General features: G+C 45.2%; 1 long non-coding RNA gene across 1 annotated transcript; it reads right to left on the bottom strand.

The window, feature by feature from the left end:
- Positions 1-9684: 9684 nt before the first annotated feature.
- Positions 9685-13052, bottom strand: LOC139679172 (uncharacterized). The gene is made up of 3 exons (XR_011699150.1): positions 12826-13052; positions 10591-10735; positions 9685-9755 (listed from the first exon to the last, which is right to left on the bottom strand). It is a non-coding gene; the product is annotated as an uncharacterized lncRNA (long non-coding RNA).
- Between the last annotated feature and the right edge of the window lie 1017 nt (positions 13053-14069).

Raw genomic sequence — 14069 nt, 5'->3', positions numbered from 1 at the left:
TCTACATCTCTTGATGGTTTGCAAGTGGTAATCCCTGGAAGTTGAGTTGGATGGACTCTCCCACCTGAAATAAAACTAAATGAACTCTCCCAGCCCCAGGTTTGCTGCTGCTGCTGCAGCCAATGACACCTTTTCATGGTGGTGGTCCTGCTGCTCAGTGCTGCAATTGCTCATGTAAATAAAACACTGACTCCCAGGAGGTTTGGCACATGGCTCAGAGCAAAGTGCCTGGAAGTCCAGGATCAGCCATTCCTGGTGGGATTCCTGCCCTCTCCTCCAGCCAGGATATTACACTGTCTTTGACAGCCATTGATGGTTTTCACCACCCTAGTGCCAAACATCCACAACCTACTCCAGAGTTCATCTCTAGGTATAGAAATAAAGCACATCCCACTTACAGAGGGTGAGATGGGGTTGGCAGAGAGGATTCCCCTCTCTCAGCTCATCCTGGGACTGTATCACGTGGTGCTTTTCATTCACAGGCCTGAAAAACTCCTTCAGGTATCCTGCATGGGATTGGTAGAGAGCTCAGTCTCACTGGTTTCTGTTCATGACCTCAGGGTGTGCAGTGAAGCTGCAGTAATTTGAAAGCTTTTTCTTGGCTGTGTTGCTGAAGTTATTCATTATCTTGGCAGAAGACAAACATAAGGTTGTTCTATAAAGTGATGGTGAGGAATATGGGGTTAGCAGCATTGCTGAGAATTAATGAACTTCCTAAGAAATTTGAGGATAAGTCCTGGAAATTGTTCACCTCTTTTGTTGGTGTTCTCAGAATGGGATGTGACATTTTGTACCAATGAAAACCAACCAAGTAAAGCAATGCAGCGTATTTGTCCCTCAGAAACCCCACAACCAGACAGTATTTCTACCTATTTGCAGCCCTATGTTCTTCTAGGTCCAGGACAAATTTTTATCTCAATGTTAATTAAAGGACTTATTCTCAGAAAAATGCCAAACCCCAAAACCCTTTTGAAAATTTAAAATAACCTCTAAATAGAGTAAGGAAGAGGGTGGTGGCTTGAGCTCTCTGGTCATCAAGGATGATGCAAAGCCAGCCTGTTTCCCTCTCTGCATCCCTCTCCTGCTGCTTCTCTCCAAGACCTTTACTTGATGTGGTTTTATTTCCATGAGGATTAGTGGGACCCACTTTGTGGTGTTGGAGGAAACTCTGGTTATGTCTGAGGGACACAGGGAAGGAAGGAAGGGGGTCCCACATCTCAGGAACATTTCCTTGCTGAGATACACAGAGCTGGGGCAGCTTCTGGACATGTGTTTGTAATTTCTTGTTTGGTCTGCCTGGGCTCAGAGAAATGGTGCAGCTTTGGATTTGCCTGCTGAAAGGGTTTCACACTTTGGGATAGTGGCCTTTGATTAGTTTTGATGATAACCACAGTAGTACAGTTCTGACTTCCAGATTGCTTTGCAGCCTGACACTAAGCAGCCATCCATCTCCAAGGCTGAAGAAATTCACATGTGCATTTGATTTTTCTTTTTTTTTTTTTTTTTGCTTTTTGTGAAGATAGAAAGAGTTCAATGTACTTGCCACCCCCTCAAAAAAATTATAAAAAATCCCATTTTTTGCCCCTCCTTTTAGAGTGGTCTGTGAGAGCCTATTCTATTAAACAGGATGGGATCTATCAAGAACAGGGTATCTCCCACTCCTTCTTTTATCATCTCCACTAGTTATCTGCCTGAGCAATTTTTACAAACTTTGTCCAATGAAGAGCTGCATTTGTCACACAGTGATTTCAAAGAGTAACTGAACTTCGGGAGGAAAATTAGTGGGAATTCTTACCCAGAGATAACATAATATGAAGATGACAGAAAAAAAGCAGGCTAGCATTTCTATCCCCCTTTTTCCCTGCCTACTAATGGCTTTGATTCTCATTATTTCTCAAATGCCAAGAGTAAAAACCCTCCAGGGTACCAATTAGCTGTGCCCAGTCTGGATCCGACTGCTCTCAGCCAGGACATATTCCGAGATGCTGAAGCTCTCTTTGGGAAAAGGCAATTTGTGTGCAGCTCTGTTTGGTAATTCTCAAGGACTTCATCTTGTTGGGAAATAGAGATAGACTCGTACTTAATTTAATTTAAACCAAAGCTTTTTATTAATTGACTTTCAATAAAACCAATTACCATAAATGGGAACCTGGGATCTGTGTTTGCAGATGATTTTTGTCTGCCTCACTTATATTTTATTAGGGGTTATACTTTTTTCAAAAAAGACTAAGTGACACTGAATTTATTTCTGAACAAGCTTTTTGCCTTCTCTACAACCTTTTCCATCTGCTTTTGCATTATTTCTAATTTAGGCACTTGAACAATGACAGTGACAGCTGTGATAGTGCACAACTGCATTTTACATTTCTGTTGCTTACCCATACTGTTTATTTAAGGCACATTTTCCTATTTCAAGCAGAAAACAAAGATAATTTAATGGCTAAAATAAGGGGTTAGAGCTGAGGGCTGGTCCTGCCAGGATGCTGAGGTACCCGTGGCACTGGGCTTGGTTAATGGGCACTGAGAGGGGTGTGGGGCTGGTGCCAGGGCTCAGCCTTGCCCAGTATTAATTGCTCTGCAGCCCTTTCCTGAGGTGGTGCTTTGGAGCTTAGGAAGCAGATCTGCTAAGACCGATGCTTTACTCACATGAATAGCTCCATTGAGTCCTACATGGCTATTAAGTGACTTAAGTTCAATAATATATTAAATCTTTGCAGGGCCTAAGGCAACTTGGAGGAGCTTATTTAAGAAGTCTGCCCCGGCCTTTTGCTGCAGCCCCAAACTCATCCTTGTCAGCTCCTGCTGCTTTCCCACTCCTATTTTTGTGGCTTGGGCATTATTTTGCCCCATTTCTCTTGCCCTCTCTGAGCATCCTGCCCCTCTCTGGTACTGCCAGCTCAGCCTTTGCATCTCCCCAATCCACCTGCATTCCCTCGAATTTCATTTTTTCAGGACTTCAATGGTCACAAACAAAAATAACGTCAGAGGAACAGCCTCCACTGCCCCTTCACAGCCAAAGTATCTCTGGGTTTTATAAAGCTGCAATACTGGCAAAAGCAATAGAGGGAGCTGCTGCCAGTGGCTGGGGTTCAGCAAAGTACCACGAGCTAATCCCTGGTGGTGATTCCCCCAGCTCCATTATTTAGGATTCCTTGAAATGGATAAAAAATGAAAAGCATAAAAAAACCACAACCAAACCCACCCCACCAAAAAACAATCCAGCCCCAATAGGATTTCTTTTGGATCAATATTTAAAGCGCTGGAAAAATTAACAGAGAAAGAGATTTGTAAAATTCCAAAATATTTTCTTAGCCTCAGTGTAAATATTTGTAGAGAAAGCAATTATTGTGCATAAGAATTTTCTGTTGTGTCTCTTTGGGTTCTTTCATTGAAATGATTGCTTTTTTGGCCCATCTCTGAATAACTAAGTAGAGGTGATTAAAAACCTTCAAGCCCTTTAAATTTATTGCCCTGTAACTATTTTTGAAAGCAGATTTAATATCAGGGTGCCATTTATATTCCCCAAGAGTTAACATTTCAGATACTGCACCGATACATCAATGCCTGATGCAAAGCAGATTGCACAGAAGATGTAGAAATGTATACAAGAAGGAAACTGCTTATATTTAATAAAGAACTGAGACATAAACATATTTTAATACAATGGCAGAAATGGCTTTGAAATCGATGAGTTCCTACTGGTTTATTCCATCCCCTCCCTGACATTTCTCTCCTACATCCCCTGGGCAGTGTGGAGGGGCATTGACACAAAGCTCAGCTGCACCTCTGGGTGCAGCAAACTCTGGATTGATGTCTCCCCAAGAGCTGTGTCAGGCCACCTTCTTTTGTGCACACCAGGCTTATTTTTATCCCCAAATGCATTTTCCCTCCCATGCTCCAGCTGCCCATCACAGGCTGCCCTCACACTGCCTCTCTGTTCCTGCCTTCCCCTATAAGCTCTCCCCTCTCCCCAGCATCTCCTCCCTCTCCTGGGATTTCTCCAGGGGATGTCACAGGTTGCTGAGGTGCCATGCTCAAGCACTCTTTGCCAGGGCACTTGCTGGAGCATCCGTTGTGAGTGAGGATCTGGTCACCCTGAGCAGTGCCAGGCTCTGGTGGGGGGTGGGAAGGGATGGCTGTGAGCAATCCTGGCCCCAGTGCCCCAAAACTGCTCTGAAGCTGAAGGGAAGAGCAGGCAGGTAGCAAAGACAGGTGTGGGGCCACAATCAGCTGCCCAGCACTGAGGGGTTCCTACATCTGGACTCATTTTACCTCTGTGGTAGAGAGTAGCAAATGTTCTTTTTTATACAAACATTTAATTCCCCTTCATCTGGTCACAACCCAACTGCTGTAGGGATTTAAGGCCACCAGACCAATGGTCATGCTCCTCATGGATGTCCCCAGTGCCACACAGGCTAAAACCTCCCTGCTGCCCTTCTGCCTCTTTTGCATCTCACTGCTGTGCTCCTGCTGCCTCTCTGCTGTGCTTTCACGCTTGGCAGCCTCTATCCAAGACAACCAAAGGTGCATAAACCTTCTTTCCTCCCTGCTGAAACCTCCCACACCCAGCCCAAGGGAAGGGCCAGGGGCCGTGGAGCCGAGTCTGGCTGAGCTTAGCTGGGCAGCCCACAGCTGGCTGCAGCTGGAGCCACTCTGCAGCCCTCACAGCTGAGCTGGGACACGCTTGTTTTCAGCCCTCTCTTCAGGAGGGTGCACCCACCCCTCCCTCCCTCTCTGCCTCTGATGGCTCATCCCTGTTTTGCTACCGGCAGCGGGCTCCTGCTCTTCCCAGAAAGCCTCTCCCCTCCATGAGCTGCCCCCTCCAGCCAAGTTGAACCACAGTGCTGCTCCATGGCCCCAGGAAGATTTCACAACTCCCTCTCCTTGGGCCACAAAAGCTCTCTCTGTATCAACTCCCTCCTTATTTCTCACATAGCTCCATTTCTGGGTGGCCAAACAGTGAATCAACCACCACTCTCTGCTCCCCATCACTGCTCTCATCTCTGTGTCCCATCTCTGTGTCCCATCTCTGTGTCCCATTCCTGCTCCCATCCCTGCACTCCATCACTGCCAACATCTCTTCATCCCATCACTGCTCCCCATTTCCGTAACCCATCACTGCTCCCATCTCTGTGTCCAATTCCTGCTCCCAACCCTGCACTCCATCACTGCCCACATCTCTCCACCCCATCTCTGCATTCCCCTCTTCCACAGGTGCCCTGGCCCAAGTGTCCCCTCCCTGTCCCCAACACCCAGTCTATGCCCCAAAGAGAGGTGGAGACCTCCAAAGTGTCTCCCCCCAGCCCATCCAAAGCAAATCCTTTCTTCAAGCCCTTATATCCAGCCACAGCCTGGAGGGGACAGGCACAACTCTCCCAATGCTGTGGTTTTCACCTGGGGATCACCAGTATGGGCGCTGGTGGGATCTTCCCTCACTCACCATCTCCTGCAGCAAAGATATTATTCGAGGAATTAATGTTCCAGTCGGTTTCCAGCGGTTTTTCCCTTCGTGCCACCTGGTGGACAAAGGGGACATTTTCCACCTTTTTATTTCACAGAAGGAGCATTCGGGAAAATTGATTTTCGCTGAGGAATCTGGATGAGCATCACCCGATTTAAATTTTGTGCCATTAGAAATGTGATCCTGAGATATCACAGGTCAGGGTAAGCCCCAGACCACCCCAGCATTAACCAGATATCTATTTCTTACCCACTGCTGATGTTCATGCATAATACTGCATTTTAATTGTAATTAAAGCTGCTCCATAAAACTCAATTCTTACAATAACCTTAACAAGCAAATAACTTTTCCCTGCCCTGAGCTGCTGAAAAATTCATGCTTTTATTTAGGTTTGAGCAACTGCTTTCTAATAGTTCAAGAAATGTGCACTTTGAATCCCTCCTGTGGCCAATCCCAGACAGGCTGCAAGGGATGGAAGTGCTGGTAAAAAGCCCGTGGAAAGAGAAAAATTAAGTAAATAACAGCGAATGTTCCTGGCAAGTGTTGTTTTTTTTCAATTTATGAGGACAAACATTGCATGAGAAACTCAGTTCCGAGAGATATTTTTGTTGGAGGATTAGAAGAAAATCCCTGAATTGAGGTGCTTAATGAAATGAACCAAAATGGCTTTTGCTCTCAAATCCCTGCGAGAAGTGCCCAAACTGAGCTGTGAAAGAGCTTCAAATCATGAATAAATGGGGAGAAAACGGCAACGTGCTCAGAGCACATTTCAGAGCAGAGCAAGATGCTGATAGATGAGGAAGAAATTCATCACTGCGAGTTCTCTCCCACTATTAACAGTTCAACACCCCTTTGCTTTAATCCTGAGAGAAATCCTGCCTTTAGCAAAGCCCATGGAAATTTTAGCAGTGACTTGACTCGAGCCAGGTTTTTGTCCTAAATCTTTTCATAAACTCAACAAAAGGATGACACAAAAATTTACAGCAGGGCCAAAACTGGGGTCTGGGAGCTGTTGGTGGCTCACACCGAGGGGAACGTGGGGCAGAGTGAAGGTACATCACAGAAATGAAAACTTCTTTGTGCACAAAGCCTGAATTCTCTGCAGGCAGAGGGAAGCTGAAATTTGCCTGAAACCCTCTCACTGATACCCTGAATGCTGCAAAACAACTGCCACAAAATCTGCCTGCAGTTACCTCGGACTGTGATTTTACACCTCCCTTGAAAAGCGACGTCTCCGTAACATCCCACAGAAGCTTTTGGGACACTAATTCATCTTCCCCAGGCCGTTCAACTCAGCCACCCAAAGCCCTGGCTTTGTTTTTCTAAAACAAAGGGAAAAAAAAGAGAACAAATTAAAAATATTTTGACTTTGGACTGAGGAAAATCGTATGTTTTACTTGGAAAAGAAATTAATTGCTTTTATTTTCTTCAGTGGCAAAATCCGTGTAACTCAGACTGTCTAGAGGCAGAAAGATTTTCATTTCCTAAGGAAACAACCTCTTTCCCTCTCAGATATTCAGTTTTCACCAACTCAGAAAAACTTGCCCTGACTAAGATTAGATAAAATATTTTAGGCTTCTAAAAACTCTCTGCAATATTTTTTTTAAAATCTGGCAAATCAAAAATAATAAAAAAATAAGAAGCATGAAAATGTTTCACCTAAAAAGAAAATGAAGGAACAAAGCCTGTCATCTTTCCTCACCATCATTAATTTATTTTTACCCTGCTGGAATTTTATTTTTTTTTGGTAAAATATTTGCTCTGAGAGCTGTCAGAGGACTTGGCTCTGAGGCAGGAGCTGCTCTGTGGGGAGGCAAAGGGTGCCCACACAGTTCCAGCCTGGTGTTGGTGTCTCCTGCCTGTGCTGGGGACAAAAGCCATTCTAATCCTTGGACCTTTCCAGCCTGGTGTGCCCAGGAATTCAGGGATACAGGCAGTGAGCTGGGCTGGGATGTGGGAGGTGTGGAGGGACAGGGGCAGGAATGACAGGGGATATTTTTGGGGTGGGGGAGCACAAGCAGCTTAAAGCAGCTTTATCAGCCTGTTATAAACCTGCAATCAGCAGGGCTGAGATTTGGCAATCAGTCAATACCGGCTCGAAAACAACCTGGAGAAAAAAAATGTACCTGCGACCCACTTCAGATGACCTTTGGAAGGAAGAAAAACAAGTTTAAAAGAAAACAAATGTTTCACAGGGGTGTTTTAACCAGCTCCGTTGAACGGAGGGTGTGTAAGGACATTATTCCTCTGTGTGTGTGGGAACTCTTTGTGTGCTTGGAGCTTGTGGTGACACGACGTGGTTGTGGCCCTGGGCCGGTGTGGACGCCCCACCTGCCTACACAGGGCACCTTTTGGAGCTCCCTGATGGCTCTAACCCAGCCCAGCAGAGCCGGGAAAAGCTCCTCAGCCCTTCCTGGGACACACTAACAGAGGGATGGCTGTGGGTCTCCCCTGTTTGTTCTCATCCCAAATGAACCCAGCCTGTAACTCAGGTTGAAATCCCAACCAGCTTCAGTGCCCCGGCTGGAAGTTGCCATCTCGTGGGAATGCCACAGTCTCTCGGGCTGTGACATGGGGCAGCTCAGGAGGAGCAGGAGCTGATTTTCACCACCCTGAATTCCCCACAAAACCCCACTCCCCCTCGGCTCCCCACCAGCAGATATCTATTTCTTTCCCCCAGACTGGCTTGCAAGCAAAAACTCCACAGTCTGAAACCAACTGCCGGATATGAAGCTCTGCCTGTGCCCAGACTCTCCCTAAAAACCTAACGAGGAGTGTGTGGAACGTTGGAAGGAGCTGGAATGGCCCAGCCACGGATGGCGTGTAGCAGCCCCACTGAGATATCTGGTTTCTGTTATGTGTTTCTTTTCCTTGCATTATCTGTATCAGAACTTATAAAATGGATGATTTGTATCAGCTGTCCTGCTTTGTTGTTATTGCCATGTTCTGCTAAAATGATAACGAAGAGCTTGTCCCAAATCTTCCCCTCCCACAAAATATCCCAGCTATGAGAAAGAAAAGATGCCATTTTATTAAAGGGCTGAACAAAACTCTGCGAGAGGCAAAAAGAAGGGGTTGTGAGGAGCACAACTCCAGGGGACTGGAGAAAAAAAATTGGTGGAGGTGATGGTTACAGGGAATGCAAAAAGCAAAAGTTTGGGAATTATTATAATGTCATTTTGCAACCACAGTCAGGAACCTCATACCTGCCCCCCACTGCATCACAGCCCAGGACACGTGGATTTGAGAGGACAATTCCCAACTTCCATATGGTATTTCACATTAAATCCTTTTTGGGAAAACTTATTAGTTGCTCTATGAATCTGGAAGCATCTTGTTAATCTGAATTTCCAGATGCTGGGCAAAATTAATCCTCCAATGTCCCTTATTTCATGAAGTTGTGGAGAGTGGAATATTTTGGATTTGCTCACCCAAAGGAGGGTTCCTGATCTTTCCCTGGTGAGCCTTGACCATGTCCCATGCACTGCTAAACAGTAGTTCCCTCAATTATGAGCTGGGAATTCTTTCCTGAACCAGCTGGTGCTGAGGTTTTCCAGGAGTGTGTCCCAGGCTGCAGCATTCCCTGTGGGAATGTGTCACTATGGATCATGTCCTGATTTCCACAAGTTCAGCCAAACATAAAGTTATGTATGAATTCAGTCTGGCTCCTCCACCAAACATCTGTGGTGTCCTCTCCTTTGGTAGCACCACTTTCCATCCAAATCTTTGTGGCATTTTTATCCCTTTCTCCCTTTATTTCTCCTTTCCACCCCTTGTGTTGTGAGGTTGGTACAAGAACAGGGTTTTACAGACTGCAAAAAGGAGGCAGAGCTGAAGTGATTTATTGGTAAAGGAACTGAGGTCAGATCCAGACCTACCACTCAGGAGAAGCTGTTAATGCTGTTCCTTTGCCCAAACCCTTGAGCTAAACCCCTCTTAGCTCTGGTAGTCCCACTCCAGCACTGCTTTTACAAAGCACTTATCTTTGAATTGCAAAGAGCGTGACATTTCAGATGAAATCTCATCGAGCAAATCTACTTTTCAGAGGAAATATTAAGGAACTTAACAACTTAACACTTCCAGAGTGATAAAAACCTATTTGTCTTTTATACAGAAAAGGGCTGACAGCCAAATTCTGTAACTGAGAATACTCCCTTAAATATTGGACACTGAATGAACAGCAAAAGGGGAAATTCATGTTTGTGAAAACAGCAAAAGTACCTGTTTTATTCATATTATCTGTGTCTGGACCATGGGCATCCCATCCCATTCCTGTCTTCAGGGGTGATACAAACTGTGACATAAAGAAAAAGATGGAATGTCTGGGTGAAAACAACACACAGAAATTCATTTCAAGACAATCAAAGTAATATTTTTTCATCAGAAAAACTGCCAGGGTCAGAACTTTTACTAGAATTTGAGTGAGGCTACCCCAAATTGCAGTGGTGGGAGAGAAGAGTTTAGTGAGTATTATTTTTAGTGGCCTGCCTAAAGAATGTCCCCTTGCATGGCTTAGCAATGGATCATTAATTATGGTTTAAAAATTCAGTCAAGCTTTTGTTTCTCCATTCAGTTTCTCTGCAAAAATGTACCTCATTACAGACCTATTATGGATCTTCTGCAAACAGAAGGCAATATGTTTTCCACTTTAATCAGACATTTTCAGTTGCATCTGACTTCCTCTTGAACATTACTGACTTCAAAGGATTAAAATTCCTAATTCTGGTCCAACAAGAAATTTTTTTCCAGATGATCAGAAAGAGGATAAAACCCTTCTCTTTTTGCCCTCTTCCCCTCCTTTTCTGCATATTTTAGGAAAGTCTTGCCTTGTGGATAATTTGGAAACACTTGTCACAATCTCGTTAGTAGAGCCAAGTACTAAATGCCCCAATAGACTAAAAATCTAATAAAAGGCATGGTTTGTAACTCTTAATTTTTGCAGCTGTTGGATAAAGTCCATACATCTGTTTATGGTGATTCTTTCTTTGCTGACAGCACCAATTTATTCTCTAAATGCCAATGTTCCTGAGCAGCTGTAAATATGCCCCTTCTATCTCAGCTGAGGAGAGTCAAAACCTTCCAGTAAAGAAAATTGGGAATTGTTCCTTTGCAGCCAAGCTGCTTCCTACCTGCTGAACTGCTGGTCCAAAATGTCCTGGTTTCCTTCCTAGGCAGAGGAACATGGCAAGGAGTTGGTGGGATTTGAAATGAAAACTCTTTGCAGACCAGCTGGGAATTGCTCTGCAAATTTGTCTTCAGCCGTTGATGAACTCCCTGAATTGCAAAGAGAGAGGCAGAGAGGAGAAACCCTCCTTAATCCAAATGCAAAGCACAGGTGGAAACTATCTAATAAAATAAGGTTGGGGGGAATGGGTTGGAAAATTCAGTGTCAACAAATTGTGATTGTTTTTGCATGAACATGTTCACTAAAAGAGAAAAATCTTTGCTAGGGAATTTTTCCAAATGCAGGATGCAGCTTCCTGCCAAGGCCAGAAGAAGCAAGGGCTGCCATCCCTTCTGTACTGCAGCCCATTCAAACCACCTTTCAAATCTCCTTTCCCAGAGATAAGGGGGCTGAGGTTTCAGAATTTTCCTCTGCCCCTTTTTGTCCCTTGTGCCAACCAAAACTGGCATTGCTGGGCTGGAACCAAAGGTCAAGCCTCGATTTTCATCAAGAAAAGCAACTGCTTTGCAGCCATCCCAGTTTGGAGAGGTGCATGGAACAACAGGGTTTAAACTTTCATGCCAGATCATATGGTTCAAAATAAAGAAGGTTCAGCTCTCTTCTCTTCCCAGCAAAAATGCCTCCCAGCAAAGTACCCTGAGCTGGAATTTTAGATCAAAACAGTTGCTGTGCATCCAAAGCCTGCAAAGGAGAAAGGAGGCAAAAGGAGAAAACTCACACAAGTTGGAGTGGGGAAGGAGTGGAATAAAAGTTACTGCTTAAAAATCCCTTCCAGAGGGTGGGAGTCAAAGGTGAGGGAGAACTTTCTGCATTGATGCTCGTGCATTGACTCGCTGCTCCAACAGCTTTGGCCTTTTGAAACAAGGCAGGGCTGCCTTGCAGAGGAGCTGCCCCATACCCAAAAGGCTGGTCAGGCCTCCCCACCATCCAGAACTTGTGTTTTGAAGCCTCCATGTGCAGAAGAGGTGCAGGAGAGGCATTCTGGTTCTCCTGCACTTTACAGGGAAATAGTAGCACCAGGTGACAACCTGGCTCTTCCAGGGGACAACAGGAAAAGGAGAGGCAGTGCTGGTCCTGCATGGGCAGAGGGGGTTGCTGCTGAGCTCTCTGCCTTTAATCATGGTCCAGGTCTCCTTGGACCCAGAGAAAAGTGTTTTCAGGAGGGATTTTTCCTATTGGTGATTAAAGGGAGCCAAATTATTATATAAAATTGTAGCATTTATGTGACCAGCACTGCACATTCAGAGCATCTGCTGAATTCTTCACTGCTGCCATTTGAATGTCCCTGTCTGTCTTCAGAGCAGTGAGGGGACTTTTTAGAGCTGCTGTAGGATGAAACAGGGCAAGAGCAAACTTGCTCTTGTGAGGAGAAGATCCTGCCAAAATATTTGAATAGAGAAAGATGGACATTTCATGGTGTTCTGCACTCCATTTCAGGTGTGCTACAAAGAGATTATATGAAGATTTAATAATTTGCAGGCCATTGTATGCATGGCAACTGTCCAGTTGGAAAAATGAAAAACAGAAATAAAGAAATAACTCATAAACTGCAGGTACAGTGGGTCACTAGATATAGACACTTATTCCCAGTGCCCAAACTTCTCAGCCAGGTGCTCATATCCAGTTACCAGCTCTTGACCACTCTCAACAAATTTGTTCTCTGTGGTCTCATTTGAGCCCCCTGCCCCTTTTTCTTTTTAGAAGTATTTTTGTAGCATCATTGCCATAGATTTTTTCTTTTTTTTTTTCTTTTTTTTTAAATTTTATTTTATTTTTCTTTTTTTTTTTTCCCTGGTTCTCGTTATTTTGGCCATCCAACCTGCTGAGAGAAGGTTTGCCTTAGATCAGCTGCAGCTCTTCTGCCCTTCAAATGCCACAGCAGTTTCCTGGACAACACACAGAACTCATTCTTTAACATAAATTAATAAACCAGCAATGGGTACTACCTCAGGAAAGGAGAAGTAATAATTATGTTTAGGAAGGAGCATTTTCTGCAACTTATTTAGGTTAAAAAAAAAAGAAAAGAAATGCTGCAAACTGCTCCACAGCTTCTTGTTTTGGCAGGAGAGTTTTGGCCACCTCCAGTTTTGCAGCAGCATTTCCATTTCCCACCACCACCACCACACATGCAGGGTAGTGACTGAACATTGTAAAAGCAAAACCCCCCTCCAGCACTTACCAAAGGAAAAGACGTTTACAAAGGTTTGGCGTCCAACGAAGTGGGGACAGCGTTGGCTCAGGCATGTCCAGCCCAACCTGCCCCTCCAGGAATGCAGCTCCTGCAGCATCGCCCTCCCTGCCCCAGGGCAGCACCTCCAGCGCCTCTCCTGCTGCCCTGCTCCCTGCTCTTTGTGTGCACAGATGAGTGGCACAGCCCCGTGTGCCGGGATGTTATTGCTGGGGAAAGCAAACACAACATCTGAGTCACTGCGAGGAAGGTTTCCCATCGCACTGATCCCCTGCGTTACCCGCCTTTGCCTCCTCACCTCTGCAGAGGGTGATGTTATTCTAACCTCTTTCATCTTTGGCTTTTGGCAGTCTTTCCTGCTTTAAGTGTATAGTTATCTTAAGTTGAGCAAGATGTTTCAGGCTACAATAACTGGCTGATGTTTTAAATGGAAATCTCCTAATATGCGTTCAATTTACATGTACTGAGGCTCTCATTCAATCCGAAATACCAACCAAGTATAAAATAATAGTGACACTTGACATTTGCACAGAGATTTACAACTTCAAAGGGCTCTACAATATAAACGAACTCTCTCTGTACTTATGAGATGGGTAAGCAAACATTATTAAGCCCCAATGAATGAGGAGGGGCTGCAGAGCTTGCCCAAGGCCAGACAAGGAGCTGGTGTCAGGGTTGGGGTCCTGACTTGGTCTCCTGCACCCAAACCACCAGACAGCTTTAGCTCTGAAAGCTGAATAACCAACATGGATGAGTCAGGCAGGTCTACATCCCGAGCAGATGAATGAGAAATTTAGACCCTGAAACTGGATGCTGTCATCTGATTGCTGGAGCGAGTCCAGAGAAGAGCAACAAGGCTGGTGAAGGGACTGGAGCACAAGTGCTGTGGGGAGAGGCTGAGGGAGCTGGGGGTGTTCAGCCTGGAGAAGAGGAGGCTCAGAGGTGACCTCAGCACTGTCTGGAACTGCCTGAAGGGAAGTTCTGGCCAGGTGGGGGTTGGTCTCTTCTCCCAGGCACTCAGCAATAGGACAAGGGGGCACGATGGGCTCAAGCTCTGCCAGGGGAAATTGAAGTTGGAGATCAGAAAAAAATTCTTTACAGAGAGAGTGCTCAGGGATTGGAATGGGCTGCCCAGAGAGGGGGTGGATTCACCATCCCTGGAGATTTTTAAACGCAGATTGGCCGTGGCACTGAGTGCCATGATCTGGTAAAGGGACTGGAGTTGGACCAAGGGT

Source organism: Pithys albifrons, chromosome 15, assembly GCF_047495875.1.
Source record: "Pithys albifrons albifrons isolate INPA30051 chromosome 15, PitAlb_v1, whole genome shotgun sequence".
Classification (NCBI taxonomy): Eukaryota; Metazoa; Chordata; class Aves; order Passeriformes; family Thamnophilidae; genus Pithys; species Pithys albifrons.
Note: the sequence above shows the minus strand (reverse complement) of the source record. Positions and strands in the feature narration are given on the sequence as shown.